Source organism: Mesocricetus auratus, unplaced genomic scaffold (genome assembly GCF_017639785.1).
Source record: "Mesocricetus auratus isolate SY011 unplaced genomic scaffold, BCM_Maur_2.0 Super-Scaffold_100691, whole genome shotgun sequence".
Classification (NCBI taxonomy): domain Eukaryota; kingdom Metazoa; phylum Chordata; class Mammalia; order Rodentia; family Cricetidae; genus Mesocricetus; species Mesocricetus auratus.
In genome coordinates this window covers 11281210-11298789 of record NW_024429267.1, presented here as the reverse complement: position 1 = coordinate 11298789, position 17580 = coordinate 11281210, and positions in this window count along the sequence as shown.

Genomic DNA, 17580 nt, shown 5'->3' with positions numbered 1-17580 from the left:
TCTTCATTCTTCTGAGACAAAATCCCATGTATCCTAAAGTGGCCTTAAACTCTTGTGTAGCCACAGATGACCTTGAACTTCTGATCCTCCTGCCTCTGCCTCTCAGTGCTGGAATTACAGATGTGCACCTCCATGCCCTGTTATTCAGTAGAGGGGGGGAGATGAAGGGGCCTTTGTGCCCGCTAGGCAATTGTCTGTCAACTGAGCCACATCCCTACCCTTGCACCGTTGTATCTTTATAAGAAGATGTGTGTGTGTGTGTGTGTGTATGTGTGTGTGTGTGTGTGGCAAAGGCCAGAAGAGGGCATCAGGTTTGTTGGAGCTAGAATTAGTTTCCTGATGTGGGTGCTGGACTCAGCTCCTCATGAGTGATCAGTGAGTGCTCTTAACTGCTGAGCTCTCTCTCCAGCTCTACCATTTTAAAAATATATATAATTAATTGGGTTCTATTTCATTCAAACACCATGATTCAATTAACCTATCCTGCCACACTGGAATTTCAAAGGTTGTCTTAACTCGTTTTTAAGCAATCCATCTTCTGCACACGTCCTTGGACATTCTCCTAATTGTTTTCTCAGGTTAAATTCCTCGAAGAAGAATTGCCAGTCCTGACAGTATGCAAGCTTTAAATCTTTCAGTGCACAAGGTCTAATTTGTTCTGTGGAAATTTGTGTGCACTGAAACTCACCAATGCTATAAGGATGTGACTTCCTGACCCCTCTGCCAACATTAGCAATGAGAAATGGAGTACATGAAGAATCTCTTGTCTTTGGCAGACCTGTGCTTCTAGAAGACAGCAAGAACACTTCCTGAGAGATCATGTCCTTGAATAGCTAAGCTCAGGAACTTGTGAGTTGTGTTCTCTCAGGGCCAGAGAGGATCTCAGCAACCGATGGGAACCACGAGGGGACTCAGAATGAGCCAGTATCCCCTGGGATCCAGGACCTGCTGTTCTGTGAGGCAGCACTTTGTGGGAATCTATCATAGCCATATGGTAACATGGTAGGGTTATGTGGGAGTGGAAGATACAAGATGCCACAGGAAGTTGGGGGCATTCTGAGGAGACCCTCACTCATTCCATAGCAATCTGCTCTCATAGCAACTGAAGGGTCCTACAAGAATATGTCCATCACTTCTGCAGATGGTATCCTCAATGATGTGACCACCTTCCATGAGGCTTCCCTCTCCCAAGTACCCCAGCTCTCTCCACACCACCACCCTGGTTGTGAACTTTCAGGGAACAAGCCACATCCAACCCCTAGTGAGAGGAGATGTGGCCAGGTAAGCAGGTGGGTAAAAAGCATGCCTTCTTTTCCTCAGACCAAAGATGAGAATCCCAAAGATTGGATTCTGTTAGAGAAGAAAAGAGGAGAGGTCAGAAACGAGGGGATAGGAAGAGACATTGCTGAAGTCTTGGGGTGATTCATGAGGCAAAATTAGCTAAAACCTGGTGTGAAGTGTCAAAGCATCCAAAGCAGTACTTGTTTTTCTCTTTTCTTTCCTTCCTGCGGCCTCTTTCTCCCCCTCCCCCTCCTTCCCTCCCTTCCTCCTTTCCTCTGCCCCTCTCTCTTCTTTTGCATGTAGGTATCTGATTTTCTAGCACAATTGTTGAGAACACAACTCACTTGCCATTGCCTTTCCTGTGCCCAATTCTTAAACATCAACTGGCTACAGCGACCAGAGTTTATTTCTGTGCTCTTGGTCCTGTTATTGTGACCCAGTTGCCTGGACTGGCACCTGATGATGGTAGCTTTGTCATTGGCCATGAAATCAGGTGGCATCTACTCTCTTAGTCCTTTTCACAATTGTCCCTATTCTAGGTCCTCTACATAGTCACACTGATACCCAGTTTGTGCATTCTTACCAAGGGGCTGTTGCTAGGATGCTGACAGGGCTCACACTGGACAGATGGACTACCAAGAACGCCTAGAACTAGTCTTGTCAGTTCAGCTAGGGCACACTCTGCCATCTGGCAAGAGCTCAAGACAGCTTCAGGCTGTCGAGGTTGCTGCTTCCTCACTTGGGAAGGCAATGGGAATACAACTTCCAGTGGGTATTTTGATAACTATGTAGCACAATCTTTGTGGAATTCTGAATAAAATATTACATAAAAAAACCATCATCTGTGCCCAAGGGCCATAAAACTGATGTAATTTGAATGTAATAAAATATAAGCAAGCAGCAAACAGTTCTTGTGGGCTTTCTCTTAATTTTTCAACACATACTTCAGAGTTTTAAGATACAGCGTTTATAGCATTCACCTTCCTGAATTAGGGGTGGGGGTGCTGAGAAATAATTAGTAGGCAATTTTTTGGCCCTGGGGCTTTTCTTGTAAATGTTTTTGTTGGCAGGCACACTCTTGAGAACAGGAAGTCAGTCTCCTGTTACAGATTTAAGACTTTTCAGAGCCAAATAACAGAAAACTGGGTTAATTCTGAAATGAGAGCTGGGGCAGGGGCGGGGGTGGACTGTCCTGGGCGCTCTTTCTGGAGATTAATGACATCTTGCAAATATTAATTCTCCCTTTTCCTCTTAACTTGCCACCTCCTAAACAAAACATACTCAGACTGAAAACAACTTAGCTGATCATTTTGTAACCCTCCCTAAAATAAAAGATCTTCAGGGTACCTACAGATTTATTTTAAAACTTTTAGAGAGCTGGGGAAAAGAAAATTGGGGTTGTCTCAAGTTGACGTTTTGTTTTCCTTTTTACAAAATCGTCAATATGAAGTTTAAAGTGTTAGATTTGGTATTAAAGATTCTGTTTTCATAGTAATCATAAAGACTACTTTCCTTTGAAGTTTATTTTTTTATCAGTGTTCTATTCTGCATGTACACCTGAATTCCAGAAGAGGGCGCCAGATCTCAGTACAGATGGTTGTGAGCCACCATGTGGTTACTGGGAATTGAACTCAGGACCTCTTGAAGCACAGCTAGTGCTCTTAACTGCTGAGCCATCTCTCCAGTCCTCTTTGAGGTTTTAAAAACAGCTTTTGTTACTGAGTAGTACTGAAGCAAGTTTTGTAATTGGTATCGATATGTCATCGAGCTGGTTGCTAGCAGAGTGATTGTTTGAAGTGGTGAGACTGGACATTTGACCAGGGCATTTAGTTGTAGGATTATAAGACCAAGAAACCAGCGCTGCCCTCCAAAGCCCAAGATTCTGCTTATAAATGCGCTTGGTAATGTAGAAAAGGAATTAAAATTCAGTTTCTACAAATGATACCAAAAAGTTGTAATCCTGACAAAGTTTATAATCTGGAAGGGCCTGGCAGTGGTTGTGCATGCCTTTAATCCCAGCACTTGGGAAGGTGGATCTCTGTGAGTTTGAGGCCAGTCTGGTCTACAGAGTGATTCCAGGACAGCCAGGGGTACACAGTAAAACCCTGTTTTAAAAACAAAACAAGCAAACAAACAAAAAAATAACCTGGAGAAGGGCTAGTCCTACACATTGAGAACCACTGTGAATTCATTTTTAAAAGTACAAACACACGCACATGCACCCCTACACACATATACATATATATGACATATGGAGAGAGGGAGAGAGGGAGAGAGAGAGAGAGAGAGAGCACACATATGTGCCATGGCATGAGTGTGGATGTCAAAGGATAGCTTTTGGTTTTCACTAACCACATTGTTGAAGCAGGGTCTCCCTGTCTCTGTTCTAAGCTAGTCTGGGCTAGCTGGCATGCAAGCTTTGGGTAACGCTAATATTCTTGCCTTTCAGCTCACTGTAGGAGCACTGGGACTACACTGTTTGATGTGTATCACAGAATTGGGCATTTGCAATGATTCCTTTACAAATTAAACAGTTTATTATCATTTTTGATGGGTATACATGCCATGGTATATATGTGGAAGAGAAGACAACTTTGTGGTGTAAGTTGTCTTCTTCAACGTTTACATGGTTCTGGGGTTGAATTCATGTTGTTATGTTTGTGTGGCTAGCACCTTTACCTGCTGAGCTCTTACTATAATAGTTCTTAAAACACAAAAGCTTTATAAAACTGAGATTTTTGAGGCAAAGATAATTTTCCTGTAACAAGTATAGATAGATATTGTACTGATAATCTAGAAGTTTCCATGATATTACAGCCTCTCAGAAAAGTTGACACATGTCCTGATATAGATGCTCAAACGATTTGCATGTCCCAGTATAGATGTGCTGTATTCAGGGACCCCACACAATGAAGGAAAAGACAGGACAAAGGGGTGGGCAACTGGTGGAGTCTGAAAGGATTCATTCCCAGACTGCAAGGACATGTTCATCCTAAACCCCTCTTATTTTCTTAAGATTTATTTTATTTTTATGTGTCTTGTGTGTATATCTGTGTATAGGTATGTGCACATGGATTCCACTATAAGGACACATTTATCCTAAGTCCAACTCTTTTTTTCTTAAGATTTATTTTATTTTTGTGTGTCCTGTGTGCATATCTGTGTATAGGTATATGCATATGGATTCAGGTACCTATGTAGGCCAGATGAGGGCATCAGATCCCCTGGGTCTAGAATACAGGCAACTATAAAATGCCTGATATGGGTGCTGAGAACAGAACACCCTTTGGAAGAGCTGCTCACATTGAATAACCACTGAGCAATCTCTGCAACTCTTAACTTTATACAATGCTGTGCATCCATCTGGAGATTGAATGTGTTCAGAAAACCACAATTTGCAGCCCTTGCCTCACATTAACTGGCCAAGCAGGAGGTGCCATCATGGATGTTGACCTTTGTTACAACAAGGACCGAAAGGTTCTTAACAAGAAACCCAAGAGCCTGGACATTTACCTGGTGCTGCTAGCCAAGCTGTTCAGGCCAGAGGAACCAACTCCACCTTCAATCTGGTTGTGCTGAAAGGCTTTTATGAGTTGCACTAACCCAGACGATCAGTAAGATGAAGCTTCCTGGCCAAGAGAACACAACAACTGTGTTGTGGGGACAGTCACAGATGATGTGTAGATTCTGAAAGTGCCCAAGCTGAAGGTGTAGTGCACTGAGGGTGAACAGCCAGGTTAGAAGTCACATCCTCAAGGCTGGGGGTCAGATCCTCACCTTGACCCTGGGGTCTCCCAATGGCTGTGGCACCGGGCTTCTGTCTAGTTCTCAGAAGGGCCAAGAGGTGTAGCAACGTATTAGCAAGGCTCCAGGAACCCCACACGCAGCTTCACCAAACACTGAGTCTGCTCCAAGGTCTGCAAGTTCAAATTGCCCGAGGCAGAAGAGCCAGATGTGGCTACGAAAAACTAACCATGGGTCTTATCTTCCTGTTTTTAAAAACGAAAAACAAAAACCGGCTTTGGTTATAGAAAGAAACAAAGGAGAGAGAGGAGAGAGCAGAGAGAGAGGAGAGAGAGAGAGACTGTTTATTTCTTCTAAATGGCCTCTTTCTTCAGCCCATCCCAAGTGGCATCCCTCCCACACCATTTATTGTAATTTGCTTGTCTTCTGCTATTTTGACAAATTTTGAATTTTTAACCCTATAAATAATCTTAAACTACTCAAAGCTGTCATCCCCTAGATATGAAAATCAAATTACGCTCAAGAATTCTAGGTGATGGAAAACATTATCCAGTCCCATAAGATTTGGATGACTACGGGACTGTGACAAAGCTGATAACCCTGGAACTTCATCAACACTGGGGAGTGTTTATTTAAAGGAGATACCTGCTTCTTGGCTTTACAACATACCAAGAATTTCTTCTCAACATTTATGAGCTTAAATAGATGCAGATGTTGCCAAAGAATGTGCTGTGAGATTAGCCATCTTAGAATTGTACAGTTTGCGCACTGAGAGGCCTGTTGGAGGATAGCTCCACACCCTCCCTTTAAATGGGAGGAAATTGAGGCTCAGAGAAGTTCATGGACTTAACACAAAGGAAATGTAGACAGACCCTTTCCCCTGAAGTCCTAGTTGTGGACTGTTTTCTGCCCTAGTATTCTCTCTCTTCTCCCTCCCCCACCTGTGTGTGTGTGTGTGTGTGTGTGTGTGTGTGTGTCTGTGTGTCTGTGTGTCTGTGTGCGTGTCCGTCTATCCGTCTGTCCATCTGTCCATCCGTCCGTCTGTCTGTCTGTGTGTCTGAGAATAGTGTCAGAGGACCACTGTGGAATTTGTTCTCTCATTCCACCTATATGTACCAAGTGCCTTTACCCACTGAGCCATCTGAGACTGACTAATTTTTTCAAGACTGTCTTTAGCTTCCTCCCCAGATTACCTTGCACCATCCACATCTCGCCCGTTTGGGGGATTTTCTGTTTGCTTTTCCTGAGATGTTCTCCTGACTGTATACTTCGCAGGCATCCCATACTCCTCTTTTACAACTCTTTCACATAAAGGATCTGGCCAGAGACGGTGAGAGAATGGGGAAGTCAGTTTTCCCCTGCTCTAGTCTGTGGATTGCCAGTTTCTTTAGCTCACTGACCTCTGATCTCCATCTAAAGAGTAGCAGACGCGGGCTAGAATGACAGCTTCATGCTTAGGAATGTTCTGCTGTTGCAGAGGACTCAAGATTGGGTCCCAGCATCCTTGTCAGAGGCTTACAAAAACTTGTAACTCTGACTCCAGGAGATACAACACCCTCTTCTGGGTTCCTCAGCTGCCCCCAACGCACGCATCTGTGTACCTATACATGTATACCTAATTAAAAATCATATATATATGTATACACACACACACACAGGCGGGGGAGGGAGAAGTGTGTGTGTGTGTGTGTGTGTGTGTGTGCATGACAAAAAAACATTTTTGTGACAGGGTTTCTCTGTGTAACAGCTCTGGCTGTCCTGAAACTCTCTTTGTAGACCACTCTGGCCTTGAACTCACAGAGATCCACTTGCCTCCGCCTACCAAGTACTGGGATTAAAGGCATGCACCACCACTGCCCAGCAAAGTAAGTATTTTTTAAAAGGGAGAGAGATGTGACCATAATGAAGAGCCACTTATTTCCAGTCACCACAGGGATCACAGTCTGCTCATGAGCCTGGCAGTAAGGAGGAAACTTCTTGCCATAGAGACTTTGCTAACTACCACCCTTACCCCTTTTCTGTGTGTGCAAACTGTCTTTCCCGCAGCAGAAAAGAATTATCAGAATAGTTCATTTGGTCCTATTTTATTACTTACATTTTTAGATGTATTTATTTTTATGTGTATGAGTGTTTTCCATGTATATATGCATGTATGTATTCCCTGGAACTGGAGTTATCGATAGCTGCTGGTTACCATATGGATCTTGAAAAGTAAACTGGGTCAGGTACTGAGCCATCTCTCCAGTCCTAAAATAATTTTTAGAGCCAGATTCATGACACAAAGTAACAGATGAAAACAAAACAACACTCAATGAGGCCCTTTTGTCCGAGGGCTCTAGTCTCCAGCCAGCAACTTGACTGACTCTTAAGTAAAACTTGGTCTTAACTAACCTTGCACTTCCCTTTGCCTGCCTGCGCCCCAGTCCCCAAGGATAACAACCTCCAGGGTCATCCTGCCACTCAAGACTCTGCCCTGTGAGCTTTGGTTTGTCCTTCTCAGAGTGCTCTGAGTCCCCTCCATTTTCTTTCCTCCCACATTAAATTCCTCTCTTTTACCATAGGTCGTTATCTCAGCCGAGCTTTTATGAGCAGGATGGTTTGGAACTAATACATGTTCCTGTATAGAAGACTGACAGCCACAGCCCTTCCAGAAGGCTCTAAGGCCTCAAAGGAAAATCTTTGTTAAACAAATTGTCTTTTTATTGGATGGAATTTCAGCCAGTGTGTCAAAGGAAAGTAAAATACGGCAAAGGAAGGAGAAAGCATTTGAAATCTTCCTTGAGACTTTCTGACTGGCAGTGGAAGTAGGGGACAGAGCTGGAGTGCCCATGGTCTCTACTAAAGATAAGGGCATGGACATGGTCAAGGACATTTTTATTTCTGGTTTATGAGTTTATCCATAGGAAAAAAAATAAATGACCATGTTATTTAACTAAGGATCTTCCTTAAACTTTCTCATTAAAAAGTAAAGTTAAATGAAAATTCAAAGAGTCATACGTTTGGTAATCCCTCCCCACCCCTAACCATCTCTTCCTACACTATCCAGCTCATAAAACACACTGGTGGGCTGGAATGAGCAGCTCCTCACTGACCAGCACTCAACCACGCAAAGGTCTGAAGAGAAAAAGTCCTTTCCTCTGACTTGAAACTTATTTAGTTGAAATTTTTCTCACCAGAGTCCTTGTATTCCCCCCCCATGGGCAACTGCCCCTTAATTAATCCCATTTCCCCCAGTTCTAGCTTGACCGGCCAGCTGAGCAAACAAAGATGCAGGCAGCCATTTTAATGTGCTTCCTCTCCCAGCCCCTCTGGGATGGGTGGGCTGTTCATCTTGTCCGTAAAGTGGGGCCTGCATGGGCCGAGAGAAAGCAATCGGGGACTTCTGTCAGGATTAATTTTAATAGACTGCAGGCTGCCGCCCAGGAACCATAACCCAGTAAATGGCTTTAGATTCCTGTTTGCTGATAAAAAAGGGAGATAGGAGCTGAGCATTCAGCCTTATGTCTCAAACAGTTTGGATAACCAATGTAAGGATTTACTTTCCTTGTGGAAGGCCTGCACTTTACAACCCAACCGCGGGGTAGCCGAGGCGAGGAGAGCAGCTCAATGTCCCAGCTCTCAGGGAAATTGGCTGGGGGAAATGTGACATTTTGTAGATGCTTTGGATTTTAGAGCTGGACCGGTAATGACTCTGCCAGAATTCCTGTGGACCTAGGGCGCTGTATGTTTCTGGTCTCTGTAGCGTTCTTACCTCCTTTCCTGCATCTTTGTCCTGTTAGCCACGACCATGCCACTCTATAAAGCTCTTCTATTTTGATTAAACAATAACAATTCTCAAAACTAATTTGGCTCCTAGAATAAAAATAACTGTTTCTCTCGGTTCTTTTTCCTCCTCCCCACTATATCCATCCCCATTAATGGCTGGCCATGAGAGAGATATTGTCAATCATCTGACATGCTTCAAATCACCTTATTTCCCTAGTTACCCAAGCAATGGCTATCCAGACCCCCAAAAGTCCCCTCCCTTCTTTCTCCTTGTTAGATCTCAAACGAAGGACAGTTCACTCAGCACTTCGCACCCCACCCCCTACCCTAAGCCTCTCCCTCCAAGCAGTTGGGCATCTGCTTCATTCTCCCAGTGTGATCTCTATAGAACATGACCATTTTGCCTACACTGCTCTCTTCGTCTCTTGACCTGGGCCACCTCCCTTGGTTGGTGGCTTCTTTCTTGCTCTCCCTTCTCTCTCCTCTCATGGTCCAACTTAGTCTGCCAGCCATGTTCAGCCCAGACTCTTCCCTCTGCCTGCTTTTTCCCTTATATCAACAATGAAAATCTCCATACTTTAGAGTAGCCATGTCATTCTCCTTTTATTTCATTTTTTTTCATTTATATGGTGCTGAAACCATGAAAGGTTTGTACTCAGCTCCTATTTCCCTTTTTATCAGCTCTCTTCCGAGGAACTCAGCCTCTCCAAACCACACTGAGGATTTGGCTTTCCTAAGGTATGAATAGATCATTTGTTTCTGCTGACTTCTGTGACCCACCATATTTGATTCCAAATTCTAGAGTTCACCTCTTCAGTAGCTTCTTGCCTGTACTGCTCTATCCATCTGTCTCTCTTTGCCTACTCAGTAACTGTCCTTTCTCTGGCTCCTAGAGCCTGCTGCACCCTCTGGGACGCCCATTACCTGGGCATCTCTCTGTCTTCCTGGTTCCTGGACCCTGCTATGCCCTCTGGGGTATCACCTAGGTCTCTCTCTGTCTCTGTCTCTCTCTCTCTCTGGTTTCTGGCCCCTACTATGCCCTCCAGAGCCTCGTGACATGGGCAACTCCCTATTTACCAAGCCTGCAGCTTCTCCATGCCTTCATGGACTCTACAATATTGGAATCCTCCCTTGAGTGGAATTCTTGCTTGTCCCAGATTATCCCTCATGTTTACACTGCTCACTGACTTTCAGCTCCTCTTGGAGCTTATTGGAACCCTCTCTATGGTGGAGTTTGTTTCGTGATCCTTCTTCCTTTGTCCTTGGACTCAAGTCCTTCTTCAAACTCAGAGATTTCATTAAAACCTCGTTGTCTTACTACAAATGGCTTGACTTCAGTACAGCTCAGTGGCCAAAGATGGCATACTGGAGTTCCGAATTCTTACAGATTGTAACAACTTCTGTCACCACAAAGCATATGACCGTACAGTCTCTTATCTCTAAGGTCTTTTGACTTTCCACTCCTGAAATTTTTTATCTCTAAGATTTCTCTCTATCCTGCTCTCAAGAAATCTTTTAAGACTATTGTACAAGATTTGTAAGTTCATTAGGTATGGTTAAAGAATATATAAAGTATGTAATGAAAATCGGCTTAAAACTTACAACAAAAAGGCTTATAGTTAAAAACCTATACATAGGTCATTTTAATTTTCTACAACATACTATATATGTGATTCGACTTTTGTTTAGAATAGTGTGTGTGTGTGTGTGTGTGTGTGTGTGTGTGTGTAACTTGGATTCAACTCTTGTTTAGGAAAACAGGTGCTTTTAAATAGCAACCATGTGACTCGCCTCCATCTTGCCTGATGACCTCAATGGGATGAAAGAAATCATGTGGCTGGCAGCCATCTTTACTAAGGTTACAGGGTGCATGCCATATGACTTTATGACCACCTTGATTAAGATGACCATATGTATAAAGCAACTAAAAGTTCTTAGTCCTATTGAGCTCTCCAAAATATCTTGGATTAGAATGATTAAGTATAATCAAGGTTTATATATTCCTAAGGTTACCAAGGTCTACTCAAATTATCAAAAGCTGGCTTGGAGACATATGTCTAACTACTTATGTCTTTGCCAGATGTATTCAACACCAGGCTTCTAGAAATTGTAGATAAAAAACATTAGAATCAGAAAAGTAAAGTTCCCAGTCTTCCTATGGACTGCATTTATGGTTTAAAGTTTTATGGAATTAAGGTTTAAAGATGCTAAAGGATCTTCAATTAAATTTTCAACTCAAAATTGTTTAAGGCACAAGATTAATAGGGATAAAGCTGTAAACTAAAAACAAAGTTTATTTAACTCGGGTGTACCTAGTAAATTATGGCCCTCAGACTTTTCAGAGATCTGCTGAATATGGCATTTAAAATGTTTAATGAAAAAAGCTTCCCATGATAGACATGTATGCTAGTCTCTAGCAGCAACCCCTAATGTCTCTAAAGAAGACGATGGGACACAGATGACTCCCTCTGAATTGTGATAACACTAACCACTGGGAAAAGCTGCCTCATGCCTCACCTGCTGCCACTAACTATTGGGCTGACTGCCATACTCTGTCTTGCCAAAGTGAGTCAGTTTTCACAGGTTCCTTCTCTGCAAGAGAGTCTCTCAAACCATCTGAGTCAGGCATCTGAAGGCCAATGATGTCCTATGCAACAGCTAAAAATTTAATGCTGTCTTGAATGGCAGTCAAAGACTGACCACTGCCCCCAGTGAAGCCTTCAAGGCCCCAGAAGCCTAGGGTAACTGCCAAGGTAGTAGTAAGTATCTGTCTTTTTCATTGAAAAATAGGCCATTTGTATATAATTTATATTGTATAATTTATTATGTATATTATAATTTAGAATACATGTTATTTTTTTAACATCCTTCTTAGATCTCTGATAACACTGACAGCTAAGCTAATTACAGCTTTTTCAGTTTAACAACAACAAACCTACCAGCAACTTCCCCAGATCTATGACTGCCTTCTCAGTTAATTTCATCTGTAAAACCAAGCTACTACTTTTCTAGCTGGACTTCACTCAGAAAGAAATAAGCTCACAAAACTGGGTTTAAAAATATTTCAGATTTTTTCCCTCTCTGTGTTGTTGTTATATTAAGACCTCACAAGTTCAGAGTTTTAATATTAATTAATGGAATTTTGATAATACAAGCTCAAAATTTTAAATTTCCTTTGGTTGTCTTCTAAGTATAGACTTAAAAGTGCTTCTCAATTGTGTTCCATCTGTATATCTAGTCCTCTGGAAAGAGTGTTAATGTTTTAACCCAGATCATTTTGAATCCTCAAAGTTTTATATGACTCAAAAACATGAGTTCACTGCTTTTTCTACAATGTGAATTCCAGTACAGATTATAAGTAGTGGTAATCTTAATATATCAAAACTTTATCTCTTTCTGTAAACCTAAAAATCCATCCAAGCTTCAGGAAGTCAACTTGGATCCATCTCTCATAGGTCAAATAGATTCCAGATAAGCACTCCTAAGTTTCCCCACCTGCCCATTCCTGAGGGAGGGGTCTCTCTGCTGGTCTTGGGACTCCCCTCCCCTAACCAGAAGGATTGTGGGCCTGAAGGTTTCAAAGGTACACCCAAAAATTTCCCTTAAACCCCTTTACTTTTTGTTCCGAGTCTTTATCAGTCCCAGCAGATTTCCAGTTAGCTGAAGACTGAAAACTGCTCCAAATGAGCAAGTCCTAGGTGCTTCTCATGGAATTTCTGACCACCCTGAGCCCCTGCATCCCAGCCAGCTCCAAAGTCACCTAAACGTCCCTGGTGCCAGGTGATCCCACAGAACGCAGGCAAGGAGTGAAACAGGCTGCTTTCATCTCTCTTCCAGTCCTTTGACCATCATTCCAGTCTTCCTGGGCCCCCAAAATGACATCCCAATTTCTTCAGGAAGTAGTTATAGAAGAGATTAATTTGTTCCTTGTCATCAACAGAAGGCCGGGATGTTAGATCTTAAACCCAGGACAGTCTCAGTCAGCACTTCTCACCCCACCCTCACCCTAAACCTCTCCCTCCCAGGGGCGGGCTTCTGCCTCCCTTCCCCCATATAACTCGGCCATTTTGCCTGCACCATTCTCTTGGGCTCCCGCCTGGGCCACCTCCCTTGGTCAGTGGCTCCTCCCTTGTTCTTCCTCTCATCTCTCATGGTCCTGTTTAGCCTGCTGTCCCTGTTCAGCCTGGGCTCTTCTCTCTGCCTGCTTTCTCCCTTCTATCAACAATAAAAATCTTCTCCCTACTTTAGGAGTAACCATGTCCTCCCCCTCTTCCTTCATCCCCCCCCCCATTCACTCATTGTCCCTTCTGTTTCCTCCTTGCCCCTCCCTGCTTTCTCCTTCTCTGACCTGTGGCTAGCCAGCCTGTGAGCAGACAGTGAGTACTCTAGGTCTCTCACTAGAGATGCCCCTGGGAAGCTTGTTTTCAAATAAAGGATGTGCTCTTGCTCACTCACTCCCTTGTCTTTTTTTCCTTTTCTCACTGTTTTCCTCATACCTTAATTCTATTCTCTGCTCTCTCCATACTCTGTCCTCCATAGATCTGTGAGGTTGTGACAGGAACGAGGGTGAGAGTGGCCTGTACATAGAGGAGTTAGGAAGGCCTTGGCCCCTACAGACGTGGAGGGGGCCACTTGGGGGACTGACTGACAAAAGGAAGTTCGGTTGAAGTGATGTATTTATAGCAGCCATTATTGTTCAAAAGCCACTGGGGTGACCCTGTTAGTTCATTATTCCTTACGTGTAGCTGTCATTTGGGTTTGTTTGACGATTCAGTATGTTTTACTCCAAGTGGAAACTTTAGGGAAGGGAATCAAGTCAGTCACAGAAGAAAATTTGCTTCATGCCTGTTAATGACCTTTGGGAACTTAGGGCCCCCCACAGTCTTTATGGATTACGTCAGTTGCTCCTGGAAAGAACTACACACAAACACACCTTGTCTGATTGTTGTGATAAAAATACCTGGCCAACCACAGCTGGGCGTTGTTGGCACCTGCCCTTAATCCCAGCACTGGGGAGGCTGAGGCAAGCAGATCCCTGAGTTCGAGGCCAGCCTGGTCTACAAAGCGACACAGAGAAACCCTGTCTGGAAAAACAACAACAAGGAAAATACAAATTCTAGGAAAGGTTTATTTAGGCTCACACTGTGAAAACAGAGCAGATGGTGGTGGAGAGGTCATGGTAGCTGGAGTGTGAGGAGGTCACTCACATTGTACTGAAATCAAGAAGCAGAGAGAGATGACTCCTGGTGCTTAGCTCAACCCCTCTTTTTGTTCAGTTCTCAACCCTAACCTATACAGTGGTGCTGCCCAGGGTTCATAGGGATCCTCCCACTTCATTTAATCCAATCTAAAACCTGCCTCACTAACATGCTCAGAAGTTTGTGTCAAGCCTGTCGAGTTGACAATATTAACTAAAGCACCACCAAAAAAAAATGTTTAGTGCAAAGTGCAAATTCTGTGCTATCTCTTAATAGTGTCCAAGTCAGGCACTTGGGCAAAGGGCTAGCAGCTAGAATTTGAAAAGCAAAGTGAAATAAAAATCAAGTGGAACGACTGGAACTCATGCATGTTGCCTGTGGAGTGAAAAATGACAGGAACACTTTGTAAACAGTTTGGCGGCTGCTTAGAAGTCAAACACTCATTCACCCCATGGCTTCTTAAGAAGTCAAACACGTGGGAGAGGGAGCAGGGATTGATATGTGAAGCATTCATGTTTCTAATTTAAATTTAAAAAAATTAAAAGAAGTCAAACACTCATTTACCCCATATTGAGGCAGGACAGAAAGATGGGAAAAACTATGGGGACACAGGAAGGGAAAGGATCCCCTCACCATGAAGTCTGGTGGAAGTCTCTTGCCAGCTGAGAAGCAAGAACTCTAGCACACTGCTGCAAAGGCTGCTGGCAGAGGTAATATTCCTTTCATATGGAGAGACTTCATTTTAAAATAGCAGTGAACCAGGTTTAAGTCCTGAATGTGCTTGACCTTGAGCAGGTCCTTATTTATTCCCTACACATTTTCTCAGTGTCTCAAACAAGGCTGTTAATTTTGCTTATGATGAAGGTGCCCTACCTTCTGGAATCCTTCTGGTCTGTTTTTTTTTTTTTCTTTCCTTTACCAGTTGTAATCTTGTCAGTGCACGTGAGCAGGCACAGTAAAGAAATTTTAATATTACCACTCCATTATTAGCAAGAGTTTTATTGTGAATAAGAGAGAGAGAGAGAAAAAATATTTTGGAAGAGTTGAGAGCTGAGAGAAAAAGCAGACTAGACATGTCCAGGGTTAGGGATCTGGGGGATAGGGAGAGAGTAATGAAAATAGCAAGAGATAGAACATAGTGAGAGAGCACTAGAGAAGTGTGGAGTGGATAAATCATGCAGATTATGAATAAGACAAGTAGTTGTGGGGAGGTACTCCTTCTGGGGATGGAGAACCTATCTTACAAGTACTTGCAGAATGATGGCTTTTATCTAACCACCAGAAATCCTTCTATAGTCCAGTTTGTGTTCATTTCTGGATATATGGACTTCCTGACACCTCACACTCAGGAACCACACCCTGTGGTCTTTTTTAGATGTCTTAGCAATACTACAATGATAATAGCTTCAAAAGCCATCAAGTACAAGCATTGTAAAAAAAAATGAATGGTGACTCTCCCTTGAGAAGCCCATGTTCACATCTGGCTGTGTAACACATTCTATCTGAGCACCTCTCTTTTTTTTGTTTTTTGTTTTTTTTTTTTTTTTTGGTTTTTCGAGACAGGGTTTCTCTGTATCGTTTTGGAGGCTGTCCTGGAACTCTCTCTGTAGATCAGGCTGGCCTCGAACTCACAGAGATCCACCTGCCTCTCCCTCCCAAGTGCTGGGATTAAAGGCATGTGCCACCAACGCCCGGCCTGAGCACCTCTCTTAATACTCTTAATTAAGCCAATATTAAAATACTTTTTTATTAGACTCTTATTCTGCTAGTCCTGAATATTTTCTGCATTAAAGCTACAAACCCTAGTTTGGTCTGAGTTGAAGTCCCTAAAAGATTAGGAGAACTTCTCAGGCTGCAGAAGGCAACAGAATGGGGACGTTCTTCCTTCCTGTCCCCTTTGATAATATGGCCTAACAAGACAGCTCTTAGAAAAGTGAAATCCAGGCAGTGGTGGCATAACCTTTAATCCCAGCACTTGGGAGAGAGAGGGGTAATCTCTGTGAGTCCAACTTGATCTACACAGTGAGTTCTAGGACAGCCAGGGCTGTTATACAGAGAAACCCTGTGCTGACAAAACAAACAAAAAACAAAACAAAAAAAAACTAAAAGAAATGAAAGTTTATGTTGACATGAATGAAAAGTTTCTGCACCCCATAAGCCTCTTCACCAATCCAACAATCCAAATCATACCAAGTCAAACCGAATTAGAAAAGCCCATGTTTAATGGATACAATGCTCAGGGGTAGTCTTCCAGCCCTCCAGAGAGGAGACAGCAAAGAGAGACTGGAAAACTACAAGACTATTTTCTGGGGGACAGTTTATATACCCTGTGGGAGTGGTCTTGAGCATCTCTGGGGGAGAGGTTATCATTTGGCAGGCTTTCTGAGATGCAGAAGGGTTTGGAGTGAGATGGAGAGGGAAGTTTGAGTGGAATCTCCACCATAACATTCCAGACTCTGGGTATATGAATGCCAGGGGTTGGGGTGCAGCTTCCACTATAACAATGAACACCTATACAAAAATGTTAACAGTGCCTTGATTTATGATCATTAACAAGTGAAAACATCTCAAATATAATTAAGCATAAAGAAGCTCACATAGTACAATACAACTTAGCAATATAAAGAAACATTGGCATAGATGAACTTCAAGATCATTACACTAAACATTAACAAAGCCAGACTCAGAAATTATCAAGCTATTTTCCAAATATTTTGCAAACTTTTGCAAACCCCTCCCTGTTTAGTAGTCTGTAAGAATCTCAGTTGTTCTTCATTTTTTTTTTCTAACAGTTGACAGGGTCAGTCTAATTCCTGATATTCTGACTTGTTCAAATATCCAATCTTGTTGTTTTGCTTGTGTTGAGACAGGGACTCACTATGTAACCTTGGCTGGTCTCAAACTCCCTATGTAGATCAGGCTGGTCTTGAACTCACAGAGATCAGCCTGTCTCTGCCTCCCAAGTGCTGGGATTAAAGGCATACACTACCATGTTTAGCTATATTGTGTTTATAATATGTATTTTATTATAGCTAGTTATATTGGTCATTCATTATTTCTTAAAGATTTATTTTATTATGTTTTAATTGTGTGTGAATGTTCGTGTGTGCACATGAAGCCAGAGAAGCTTGTGAGATGCCCTGGAAGTGCAGTTAAAGGCAATTGTGAACTACCTCACAGGGGTGCTGGTACCCAAATTCTGGTCCTCTGCAAGAGCACTATGCACTCTTAACCACTGAGCCATTTCTACAACCCCCTGTCATTTATTTTTACTGTTATTATTGTGCATTCAGGGATCCCTGTGAAATGTTTGTCCAAACGCTGTATTGCTTAATTTTTATAATGTGGCACTATTACTTCTGGCATACTTTACTTATTAGAAGTGAGTCAGTAAGTCTTTACCATGGGTGTCCTGTACTTTTTCAAAGCTAAGTCGAAAAGCCGGGAAAGCTAAGGACACACAACCAGCGAAAGCGCGCCAAACCGGGACACTTCTGCGGTGATGTAACTTCCGCCCCTGCGCTCATCCTCGGGCGTCCCCTGCTCCTGGCCCCGTTTCCGGCATTTCAATAAAGCTCCGTTCGGCTCGAAG